The sequence below is a fragment of the Adiantum capillus-veneris genome, chromosome 15, assembly GCF_014529385.1.
Source record: "Adiantum capillus-veneris isolate H3 chromosome 15, ASM1452938v2, whole genome shotgun sequence".
Classification (NCBI taxonomy): domain Eukaryota; kingdom Viridiplantae; phylum Streptophyta; class Polypodiopsida; order Polypodiales; family Pteridaceae; genus Adiantum; species Adiantum capillus-veneris.
Window position 1 is genome coordinate 132,995,604 of NC_140945.1, and position 12,213 is coordinate 133,007,816.

Here is a 12,213-nt window from a genome sequence, read left to right on the forward strand (position 1 = left end):
GAGTAAGAATATGTTGCGGTATCACTTGCAGCTCGTGAGTTGATTTGGCTTTGCTAGTTGATATTGGTCACTCTCCTCTTTCTAGCACACCCTTGCGGTGTGACAACCAAAGTGCTATTAGTCTTGCAAAAGACTATGTTCAACATAATAAGTCAAAGCACATTGCTGTCCATTATCATTATGTCAGGTATGAAGTACGCAAAGGAACCATTATGGTTGAACACTGTCTAAGTGACCAGATGATTGCAAACATTTTGACCAAAGGCCTCAACGAATCACGTTTCATCCTCTTGTGCTCAGAGCTTGGAGTTGCTTCGGCCTCACTCTTTCTAGATTAGCTTCTTTGCTATTGTAATAGCTTTGTACATATGACATTGTAATCTTTTAGGTACCATGCACTATGCACACTCCACATTTGCACATTGTGATCTCTAAGTCACTTGAATATTTGTACATAGATACACAATTCACTTTCACATCATCATCGCTGGTTCATATTTTCACATTGTATATGGGCTTGGGTTTTTCCCTTGAACTCCCCAAGGGTTTTTTCATCCAAAGCTAGAGACCTTTGTTTGAGTGGGGGGGTTGGAGCTATATATGGTTCACTCTACTCAACTTGGTCTCACCTATATATTTTGTATCTTGTCCTCAATATGAATCAGTCTTTGGGAGCGTACATGGTGTATCTCTTGTCTCGTCTCTCTCTCTTTCTCTCTACATCTCAACACAAACCACCTTGGGCTAACACCTCCATAACTCAATGGCTAGTAGATTGGAGAAGTGATGGACCTATACCCCAAACCATCCATGGTAGTAAACATAGTAGCTATACTCCATGCAAAAATTGATCTTCAAACAATAGAGATAGCTTCTTTAACAAGAGCTATCTTGTACAGTTGGTGGATCTTCAAACAACCTTTGGGCTAAAACCTTCATAACACAAGGTTAGTTGGGGTTAGTAGGTTGAAAAAGTGGTGGACCTCTGCCCCAAACCATCCTTGGTAGTAAACATAGTATACAATCCATTCACACATTGACCTTCAAACAATAGAGATACCTGCTTTGAATAAATCTATCTTGCACATGACCAAACAATTTAAATAGATTCTTTCAATACATCTAGTGTGAAGACCATATTAGGTAAAGTGGGAAAATCCCAATTCCCAGGTTGGACAACTTTCAATATATCATGTATAAAATATAGAGATTTTGTCAAAAATTTGAGTTTTCTTAAGGTCTCATTCCACTTTATGCACATACAATACACAATGAAAACAACTAAAATATCATGGTTTCAATCAATTGGATTATTAGGAGAGGAGTATATTGCATCCATTATCGTTGTCTATGTTCTACTGTCCTACCTACAACTTATCTCAACATGGAGAGCTTGGTTTCTAGGTCCACCACTTGTCCAAGTTAATGTAAAAGTGACTCAAGGTTCACAACTTGTGAAAGCAAGGATCCATTGAGGAATACAATCCACTTGGCTATTTTTCCTTGATTTATTGCATGTGAAAAACCAAGGTCCACTTCTAATCTATAACTTCTTAATTTGAGGCATGGGGCATACATAAAATATGTAGCATATGCTCTATTGCCTCATAGGAAGGTTGGTTTCAAGGTGCACTTATCCATGCTAGCCTATCTTGGAGAAATGATGGAGCTTGCTTCTCTCCTTGTTTCAATGGAGACTAGCTTGGACAAGTGGTGGACCTTTGCTTCTCTCTATGTTTCAATAGAGTTAGCTTGGACAAGTGGTGATCTTGGAACAAAACCCCCATGTAAAACATATCATGGGTATTCCAAGTGATTAGAAAGATTACCATTTAAGATATAACCTTATAGGTTGGACAGCTAGATCTTGGCTTGGAGAAATGGTGGACCTTTAATTCTCTCCATGTTTCAATGGAGTCTATCTTGGAGAAATGGTGGAGCTTGCTTCTGTCCATGTTTCAATGGAGCCTAGCTTGAACAGTTGGTGGACCTTTGCTTCTCTCTATGTTTCAATAGAGTTAGCTTAGACATGTGGTGGATCTTCAAAATAAACCAACTACTATCAATGTTGCCTAGCTTGGACAAGTGGTGGAGTGTTTCTCTACTCCATGTTTCAATGGATCTTAGCTTGGACAAGTGTTGGACCTTAAAACAAAAACCCCATGTACAACATAGAATGGATTTTCTAGATTTCAATGGAGTCTAGCTTTAACAAATGGTGGAGCTTGTCTTCATCCATGTTTCAAGGAAACTAGCTTGGACAAGTGGTGGACCTTGTAACAAACCCTCCCATGTACAACATATCATTGGTTTTCTAAGTGATGGGAAGGAATACCATTCAAAATATAAACTTATAGCTTGGATAAGTAGTTGACTTTAAAACCAAATTCATCATAATACAATGAAATACAGGTCAGCCAATTCCTAAATCTTGAGACCAAACCTCCCATGCTATTAGAGATAATATATTGGATAAGTGGTGGACCTTCTATTATTTTCCCATGCCTAGTTTAGACAACCGGTACACTTCGCAGCTATAAAGGTTGGACGAGTTGTGGCGCCTTGTTTCTATCCATGTTTTAATGGATCCTAGCTTGGACAAGTGGTGGACCTTGGAAAAAAGCTTCCATGTACAACATATATGAGGTTTTCCATGTTTTAATGGAACCTATCTTGGACAAATGGTGAAGCTTTCTTCTCTCCATGTTGATTTTGGAACTACCTTAGACAAGTGGTGGAGCTTTTCTTTTCTACTCTTCATAATATAATGAAGTATATGTTGGTTACATGGTGAATCTTAAGGCCAAACCTCCCATTTTACTAGAGATGATAGGTTGGACAAGTGGATCAACCTTCTATCATTTCTCCATGACTACATTGGACAATTAGTAGACATAACATCTCTCTATGTTGTCTAGAGATGAGCTTGGACAAGTGATGGACCCTGCTTCTCTCTTCCCTTGGTTTACTAGTTTGAAGACTCAGTATATATACTTTCTTGGATCTAGCTTGAACAAGTGGTGGACCTTGCATCCACAATCTTAATTCAGTACAAAAACGTATATGAAAAAATAATATAGGAATTTTGGTTTGAAGGTCAAGCAATTAGGTTCCAAATGCACATAATAATATATTTTCCACCCATATTAAAAGAAAGTTAAATATGTTATTACCAAATTGACAAAGGTAACGTCCAAGAATTATATATTTCCATCTTGTCAGATCTAAATCTTCATCAAGGCGACATGCATGTATACATCAACTTTCAAGCCATTCAAGAATACATGCACTTAGATTCCATAGTTTTGTTTTCAAAGTCTTTTAGGTTCTAAAACTCTTTCACATAAAGTATGTAATGACAAAATTCTTGAAGCAAACATTTGTGCCCAAGAAAAAGATTCCTCTCACATATTTAAAGTCCATGAATTCTCTGATCCACACTTACAAGTTTTATTTTGACATCAAACATCAATTCTTTCATAGTTCCAAATAAATGCAACCTCGATATGAATTGAAAAAAAATGAATTTCTTTTACTATATGACCCAACATAGGCCCCAATCAAATAAAAAATGAGTCCCCAAAAATTTGGGTGCACTCTAGCAATACATCAGAGTCCCCTTACAATAGGATGCACTCCAATAGTACATTGAAGTCCCCTTAGAGTAGGGTGCACTCCATTCAAGTGTTCATAAAATTGACACACCTTTAAAAAAAAAAAAAGACTATATCAAATTATACAAATGTTGAAAGATACACACTAGAATAAAAAAAGCATCTTATAGCCATATTTATTCAATGCTTTCGTGTTGACAAGTACACACCAAGGACATAATTTGTCTCAGAATCACTATACTGATTTACAATTGTGTTGTATGTATAGACTCTCTTATCTCTTGCATACAACCATCCTACCAACCATGGAATTATGGTTCTCGATCTGCAAGAAGTTTTGAAGTTGCTCGGAAGTTTGCCTCCACATCTTTGGAAATATAAGATATGTCCCTGGCATGTTCCACATCACCCTATATGGAGTGTCATCAAAAATTAAGGTATTGTTTGCATCCAAATCCTCAAATATCTTCCAAATATCACTCAGATTTTTGTGATAAACCCTTGTAAATCCTAACATGATATTTGGATTTTGGCAATTTTTGTTACTCATAAACACCTTGAACTTAGTATACTACTCAGGAAAACACTTTTGTGTGATGCGTTGCACCCTTGTTAAGTTATAGCAACTCCATATCCATAACTCAAAGTATTCAGCACAAAAATCCAAAAAACTTTGTGCGTCTGGTCGCACCACATGATAAACTTCATCTTTGTCCTCCACAAGTCACATGTGTTGATCCCAAGATGGCATAGAATCTCCATGTTTCATTTCAACTGTCTTGAGAAGTAACCCCTCTAGATCCAAGATAAGTACTCTTTTGATGTCCTTGAAAGCAAGTGGTAGGTGATAAGGAGGTGAATCATTCCTTGGACAAGGTCTTGGAGGAGGTTGGATGGGTAATTCAATAGTTTTCTTCAATTTATGCCAGCATATAGCCAATCCATTTTTCTGTAATGGTTCTGAAATTAAAGAACAAGAACACTTAATGCAAACACAACAATAGACATGAGTTTTACATTGTCTACCCTAAGGTTTTATTAGATACCAAAATCCATCTATGATCTACTCATTAATAGAAAGAAAGTCAAATTAAAATCCTGACTCTTTTTTATGCTACACTCTCTCTTAGTCTCAATACCATGGAGTTCAACTAGACTTAAGTCAACTAATAACTACTACTTGTTGTTAAAGGTATGCTTGAAATGTATAAGGCTTAACCAATGCTCTAGTGTAGAATGGGTATTTAGGTCTCAAGGTCTACCACTTATCCAAGCAAAGATCCATTTAGATATGGAAACCCAATTTTTCTTAATATAATGATATAGAGTGGACAAGTGGTGAATCCTGAGACCAAGCCACTCATGCTACTGGGGATAATAGGTTGGACAAGTGGTGGACCTTGAATGTAAACCCCCCATGTACAAAGTATCAGGGGTTTTGGGTATTTCAATGGACTCTAGCATCTTGGAAACATGGTGGAGCTTACTTCTCTCCATGTTTCAATGGAGTCTATCTTGGATAAATGGTGGAGCATCATTCTCTCCATGTTTCAATGGAGCCTACCTTGGACAAGTGGTGCACGTTTGTTTCTCTCTAAGTTTGAACAGATTTAGCTTGGACAAGTGGTGGACCTTGGAACAAAATCCCATGTAAAACATATCATGGACATTACAAGTGGTGAGAAAAAATACCATTCAAGTATATAACCTTATAGGTTGGAAAAGTGGTGGACCTTAACACCCAATTATTATTAATATAATGACATAGAGTGGACAAGTGGTGAATCTTGCGACCAAACCTACTAGGAAAAGTACGTTGGACAAGAGGTGGACCTTGAATGCAAACCCCCCATGTACAAAATATTACTCATGCTACTAGGAATAATTTGGTATTAAGGTCCATGTTTCAATGGAGCCTAGCTTGGAAAAGTGGTGGACCTTTGTTTCTCTCTATGTTTCAATAGAATTTGCTTGGACAAGTGGTGAACCTTGGAACAAAACCCCCATGTAAAGCATGTCATGGGTATTACAAGTGGTGAGAAAAAATACCATTCAAGGTATAACCTTATAAGCTGGACAAGTGGTGGACCTTAGCACCCAATTCCTCTTATTATAATGACATATAGTGGAAAAGTGGTGAATTGTGAGACCAAACCTACTAGGGATAATAGGTTGGAGAAATGGTTGACCTTGAATGTAAATCACCCATGTACAAAATATCATGGGTTTTGCGTATTTCAATGGAGCCTAGCATCTTGGAGACATGGTGGAACTTACTTCTCTCCATGTTTTAATGGAGCCTATCTAGGAGAAATGGTGGAGGTTCCTTCTCTCCATGTTTCAATGGAGCCTAGCTTGGACAAGTCGTGGACCTTTGTTTCTCTCTATGTTTGAATATGGTTAGCTTGGACAAGTGGTGGATCTTGGAATGAAACTCCCATGTAAAACATATCATGGGCATTTCAAGTGGCGAGAAAGGATACCATTTAAGATATAACCTTATAGGTTGGACAAGTGGTGGACCTTAACACAATATAATGACATAGAGTGTACAAGTGGTGAATCTTGAAACCAAACCACTCATGCTACTAGGGATAATAGGTTAAACAAGTGGTGGGCCTTGAAATAAAACCCCCTAGAGTGTTTCAATGGAGCCTAGCTTGGAAACATGGTAAAGCTTGCTTCTCTCCATGTTTCAATGCAGCCTATCTTGGATAAATGGTGCAGCATCATTCTCTCCATGTTTCAATGGAGCCTAGCTTGGACAAGTGGTGGACCTTTGTTTCTCTCTATGTTTGAATAGAGTTATCTTGGAAAAGTGGTGGACCTTGGAACAAAAACCCCATGTAAAACATATCATGGGCATTACCATTGGTGAGAAAAAATACCATTCAATATATAACCTTATAGGTTGGACAAGTGGTGGACCTTAACACCCAATTATTCTTAATATAATGACATAGAGTGGATAAGTGGTGAAATTGGGACCAAACCTACTAGGGAAATAGGTTGGACAAGTGGTGGACCTTGAATGTAAACACCCCATGTACAAAATATCACTCATGCTACTAGAAATAATTTGGTATTAAGGTCCATGTTTCAATGCAGCCTAGCTTGGAAAAGTGGTGGACCTTTGTTTCTCTCTATGTTTCAATAGATTTATCTTGGACAAGTGGTGTACCTTGGAACAAAACCCCCATGTAAATCATGTCATGGGCATTACAAGTGGTGAGAAAAAATACCATTCAAGCTATAACATTATAGGTTGGACAAGTGGTGGACCTTAACACCTAATTCCTCTTAATATAATGACATAGAGTGGACAAGTGGTGAATCATGAGACCAAACCTACCAGGGATAATAGGTTGGACAAGTGGTGAACCTTGAATGTAAACCCCCCATGTACAAAAAATTATGGGTATTGGGTATTTCAATGGAGCCTAGCAACTTGGAGACATGGTGGAGCTTATTTCTCTCCATGTTTCAATGGAGCCTATCTAGGAGAAACAATGGAGGTTCCTTCTCTCCATGTTTCAATGAGCCTAGCTTGGACAAGTGGTGGACCTTTCTTTCTCTATATGTTTTAATAGAGTTAGCTTGGACAAGTGGTGGACCTTGGAATGAAACCCCCATGTAAAACATATCATGGGCATTTCAAGTGGTGAGAAAGGATACTATTTAAAATATAACCTTATAGGCTGGACAAGTGGTGGACTTTAACACATATTTCTTCTTAATATAATGACATAGAGTGTACAAGTGGTGAATCTTGAGACCAAAGCACTCTTGCTACTAGGGATAATAGGTTGGACAAGTGGTGGACCTTGAATGTAAACCCCTCATGTACAAAATTATGGGTTTAGGGTATTTCAATGGAGCCTAGCTTGGAGACATGGTGGAGATTTCTTCTCTCAATGTTTCAATGGAACCTATCTTGGAGAAATGGTGGATCATCCTTCTCTCCATGTTTCAATGGAGCCTATCTTGGACAAGTGGTGGACCTTTGCTTCTCTCTATGTTTTAATGGAGTTAGCTTGGACAAGTGGTGGGTCTTAGAACAAAACCCCTTCGTAAAACATAGCATGGACATTACAAGTGATGAGGAAAAATATCATTCAAGATATAACCTTATAGGTTGAAAAAGTGGTGATGGACCTTGACAAGTGGTGAAGGATACCATTTAAGATATACCCTTATAGGTTGGACAAGTGGTGGACCTTAACACCCAGTTATTCTTAATATAATGACATAGAGTGGATAAGTGGTGAATCTTAAGACCAAATCACTCATGCTACTAGGTATAATACGTTAGAGAAGTGGTAGACCTTGAATGTAAACACCCCATGTACAAAATATCATGGTTTTAGGGTGTTTCAATGGAGCCTAGAATCTCGGAGACATGGTAGATCTTGATTCTTTCCATGTTTGAATGGCACCTATCTTGGAAAAATGATGGAGGTTACTTCTCTCCATACTTCAACGGAGCCTAGCTTTGACAAGTGGTGAACCTTTGCTTCTCTCTATGTTTGAATAGAGTTAGCTTGGACAAGTGGTGGACCTTTGCTTCTCTCTATGTTTGAATAGAGTTAGCTTGGACAAGTGGTGGACTTGGAATGAAACCCCCGTGTAAAACATATCATGGGCATTTCAAGTGGTGAGAAAGGATACCATTTAAGATATAACCTTATAGGTTGGACAAGTGGTGGACCTTAATACATAGTTCTTCTTAATATAATGACATAGAGTGTACAAGTGGTGTATCTTGAGACCAAACCACTCGTGCTACTAGTGATCCTAGCTTGGACAAGTGGTGGACCTTGGAAAAAAGTCCCCCTGTACAACATAGATGAGTTTTTTTCATGTTTTAATGGAAGAGAGATTCGACAAATGGTGGAGCTTGCTTATCTCCATGTGGATTTTAGAACTAGCTTGGACAAGTGGTGGAGCTTTGCTTTTTTACTCTTCATAATACAATGATGTATAGGTTGGTTACATGGTGAATCTTAAGGCCAAACCTCCCATCTTACGAGAGATGATAGGTTGGACAAGTGGTCAACCTTCTATCATTTCTCTATGCCTATAATTAGACAATTAGTAGAACTAGCATCTTTCTATGTTGTCTAGAGCTGAGCTTGGACAAGTAGTGGACCTTGCTACTCTCTTCCCTTGGATTATTAGTTTGAAGACTCATTATATATACTTGCTTAGATCTATATAATTACTCATTAGTTAGGTTACAAGTGGGTATGTAATTTGTTAGCCTCAAGGGACTTTGAATATTGAATAGTAAGAAAGTCAAGTACTGGTTTGAAGATCTTTTGCTTATCTAAACCAGACTCTAACTCAATAATAAGTTTCATAAGTTCCACAAATTGTTCTATCTAGGCTCCAAAAGAGTCTTAATTGGTTTGTGCTAGATTCTAACTTCATTGATGGGGTAGAATCCTAGAAAAATGAGGCACTATAAGTTTTACCTTAGCTCAAATGGATTTTTCACTTAAACTCGACTGCAATTTGGCTATCTAGTCTTTGTCTCGATGGAGTTTAACACTAGATACATAGTAGTGATATTTAAGCTTCATGTCTCTTCACTTGATCGAGATATGAGACCATACTTTCAAGGTCACCACTTGTCTTACCTAAAGACCAATGTGAGAGATGGGAGCAAGAAAGCCATCCGATATTGTTTTAAGGACTATTACATAGGCAATCAATAACTTAAGTAAAGCAAAAAGACTTGGATCTTTCACAATTAATAACTTAAGTAAAGCCAAAAAGACTTGGATCTTTGACAGTTTTTTTCAAACTAAAAAAGCACAATCTCATGCTAACAAAACTATAAATCACAATTGAAAGGTTTGAACAAGAAAAAGATCAACAATCTTAATAAGAAGGATACTTTTCATTTCATTTGATGATTACAAACTAAAATAAAGTCTCTCAAGAAATTGATAAACAAAAAATGTAGGTGACTGCTTCATTATTTTGAGCAAAAATATCAAAATCTCTATTGATTGAGCTCCATCTAGTAGTATCCTTTGTAAGATCCTACAAGAAGGAATAAAAAGAAAGATTTGTTAGATACCATGCACATGAGTGTTCAAGCATGTGTATCAAGAATATATGACATGTCACTAGTACCTTAGGGTTGCTTTCTATCCAGCCTTAGAAGGTTGTTCTCAGCTTTCACCTTATTTATATAAGCCTTTGCTGTGGTTGCCTTCAAAACTCCTTTTGTGTTACAACCCAATTGCCTAGCTAAAGTGGTCAATTGTGATGCCTTCATGATTTCAATGGGTGTACGCTCCTTTGCCAAGATCTCTTGTATTTGGGCTCTTCTCATTTCATTGCGGTGGCTTGTGTCACTTGCATCTTCAATGATAGTTTCATCTCTGTCACCTTTTGCAGGTGGTATTCTTCTTGTAAAGAACACCTTAGCTGACCAAACATCATTTTTCTGCTTCCAATACTCCATGATTTGTTTGTATTCACTATCATTTGTCACTATAGGTTGTCCATAACGAGTAGAAGCAATTAAATCACACACATCCCATCAAGTATGGCAGTAGCTCCTCCAAGAGCATATTGTCAACCATCTTCTCAGCATCAAATTGTGGTGGAAAAATGCAATTGTTTGCTGGTGAAATACATCCCTTGTAAGGAGAGTCATCAATAAGCATTGTTCTTTGTGGATCACATTCAAACCCCATGGCAATTTTGGCTAGAGGCTTGAACATTGCCTCAACGTTTGGATTGTCGGGTCTAAACAATTTTTGAGTTTAAGCGGTGTAGCAAACATCTTACGACCAAATTGCAAAGAAAGGCAATGTATCCTCAGCTAAGTTGTTTAGTGCTTCAAGGATTTGATACACATTATTCCTAGTAGCTGTCGACCAAATTGCAACATTAAACCTTTGTAAAATAGTCTTCAAGAATTGGATGCAACCTGGCCTGAGTATAATATATCTTTTTGAATCCATTTGCACTGAGTTGTGGTGTGAGGATGGTTGAGGGGAACGTTTCAACAATAGACCATTTAAATCCAATATAATTGTAAGCATGGATTTCTCAACATCTACGCTACATGACGTAGTACCAATTGGCAATAGCTCGTGAGTGGACTTTTCAGTCTCTTTTGATGTATGTTGCATTTTTGAAGCATCGATTTCTTGGTTCTCATTATTGGAAGCTTGCTCAAGTTGCACAACACTAGACTCTAGTATAGAAATATCATCCATCTTGGGCACTTTAGAAACCATAGAATCTATGGATTCTATAGTTGTTGACTAAACCATAGGAGCATTATCCATCCCAGTTTGTGAATCTAAGAAAACACACACACAAATGGTATCTCAAAACCACTAGAATTTTATTCACCATATTTATATGTAGAACTCCTAGTAAGAAATTTATTTAAGGTAAAGTCGTTGTTAGAATCCTTGCAACCATTTTCAGCATTCGTACACCAAACACCACTTGTCTAAAATACAATCTACTAACTCAACATTTTCCATCCTACACTTTATTAAAGATGAGTACTTAAAGTGAAAACTAAAAGCCACCCTTGTTGAGGAAACATGGATACAAGGTCCACCAAATGTCCAACTTAGACTACAAGAAAATAATTAGAGATTTGGCTTAGATTTGGATTCAAAGGCCACCACTTATTCAAGTAAGATAACTCCACTTGTTTAAGACAGTAATGTTTGAAGCCCCACCACTTGTCCAACCTAGACATTGATTAAATTTTGGTAAGATTTATCACAAATCTAGAGTAGAATCAAGATTCTATGGCCAAGGTAGTCAAATATGTTAGACAACACACAAAGCATAAGAGCACTCTAGATTCTCGTTGAGCATAAACTAAACAATAATCAAATGTTATATTCACTTGAGATTTCATCCATGAAAAATGAAAATGATGCATGTACTTGAGATTTCCATCCATGTACAATACTTTACAATGTCAAGTAAAGTTATAGTCAGCAAACAACTCTTCTCCTGCTTCAACTTGACAAATAGTCTCAATGCATACATGGCCATATTCTTCTGACTTGATGTGTGAAGAGGTGCATTTATGCCAAGGTGGCAAATTTGGATCAAATGTATAGCGTACGTTGGGACAGACATTTGTACTGTGAGAACTATTTATATAGCCCGACACGTTTCCTTCTTCTACACAACCAATAATGTATGATTGATCTTCCTCTTCTTCTATGTTTGGATCCTCTAGAAGAGAATATTTATAAGCTCTTGGAAATATTTTGCATATCTTTTTCCAGTCTTGAAATCTATACTTATGCCCTCCATAGTTTAGAATAGTCAAACCACTTTCCAGGGTAGTATGCACAAATAGCCCATAACCAGCTCCTTCAATACATGAAAGTCGCACTTCAAAATCCACACCGTTAATATGGAAAATTACATCTTTGGGAATAGGAAAAGTTGGTGTCCCAAAAGGATCTTCATGCCAATCATAGTGTGAAATACATCTAGTTTTTATATCACTTAACTCCTTTGTGTCTGCAAAAAGAAGAAAATATTATGCATAAAATAATGACAATATCAAAGAAAGATATCATTATTTTATAGTCCAATA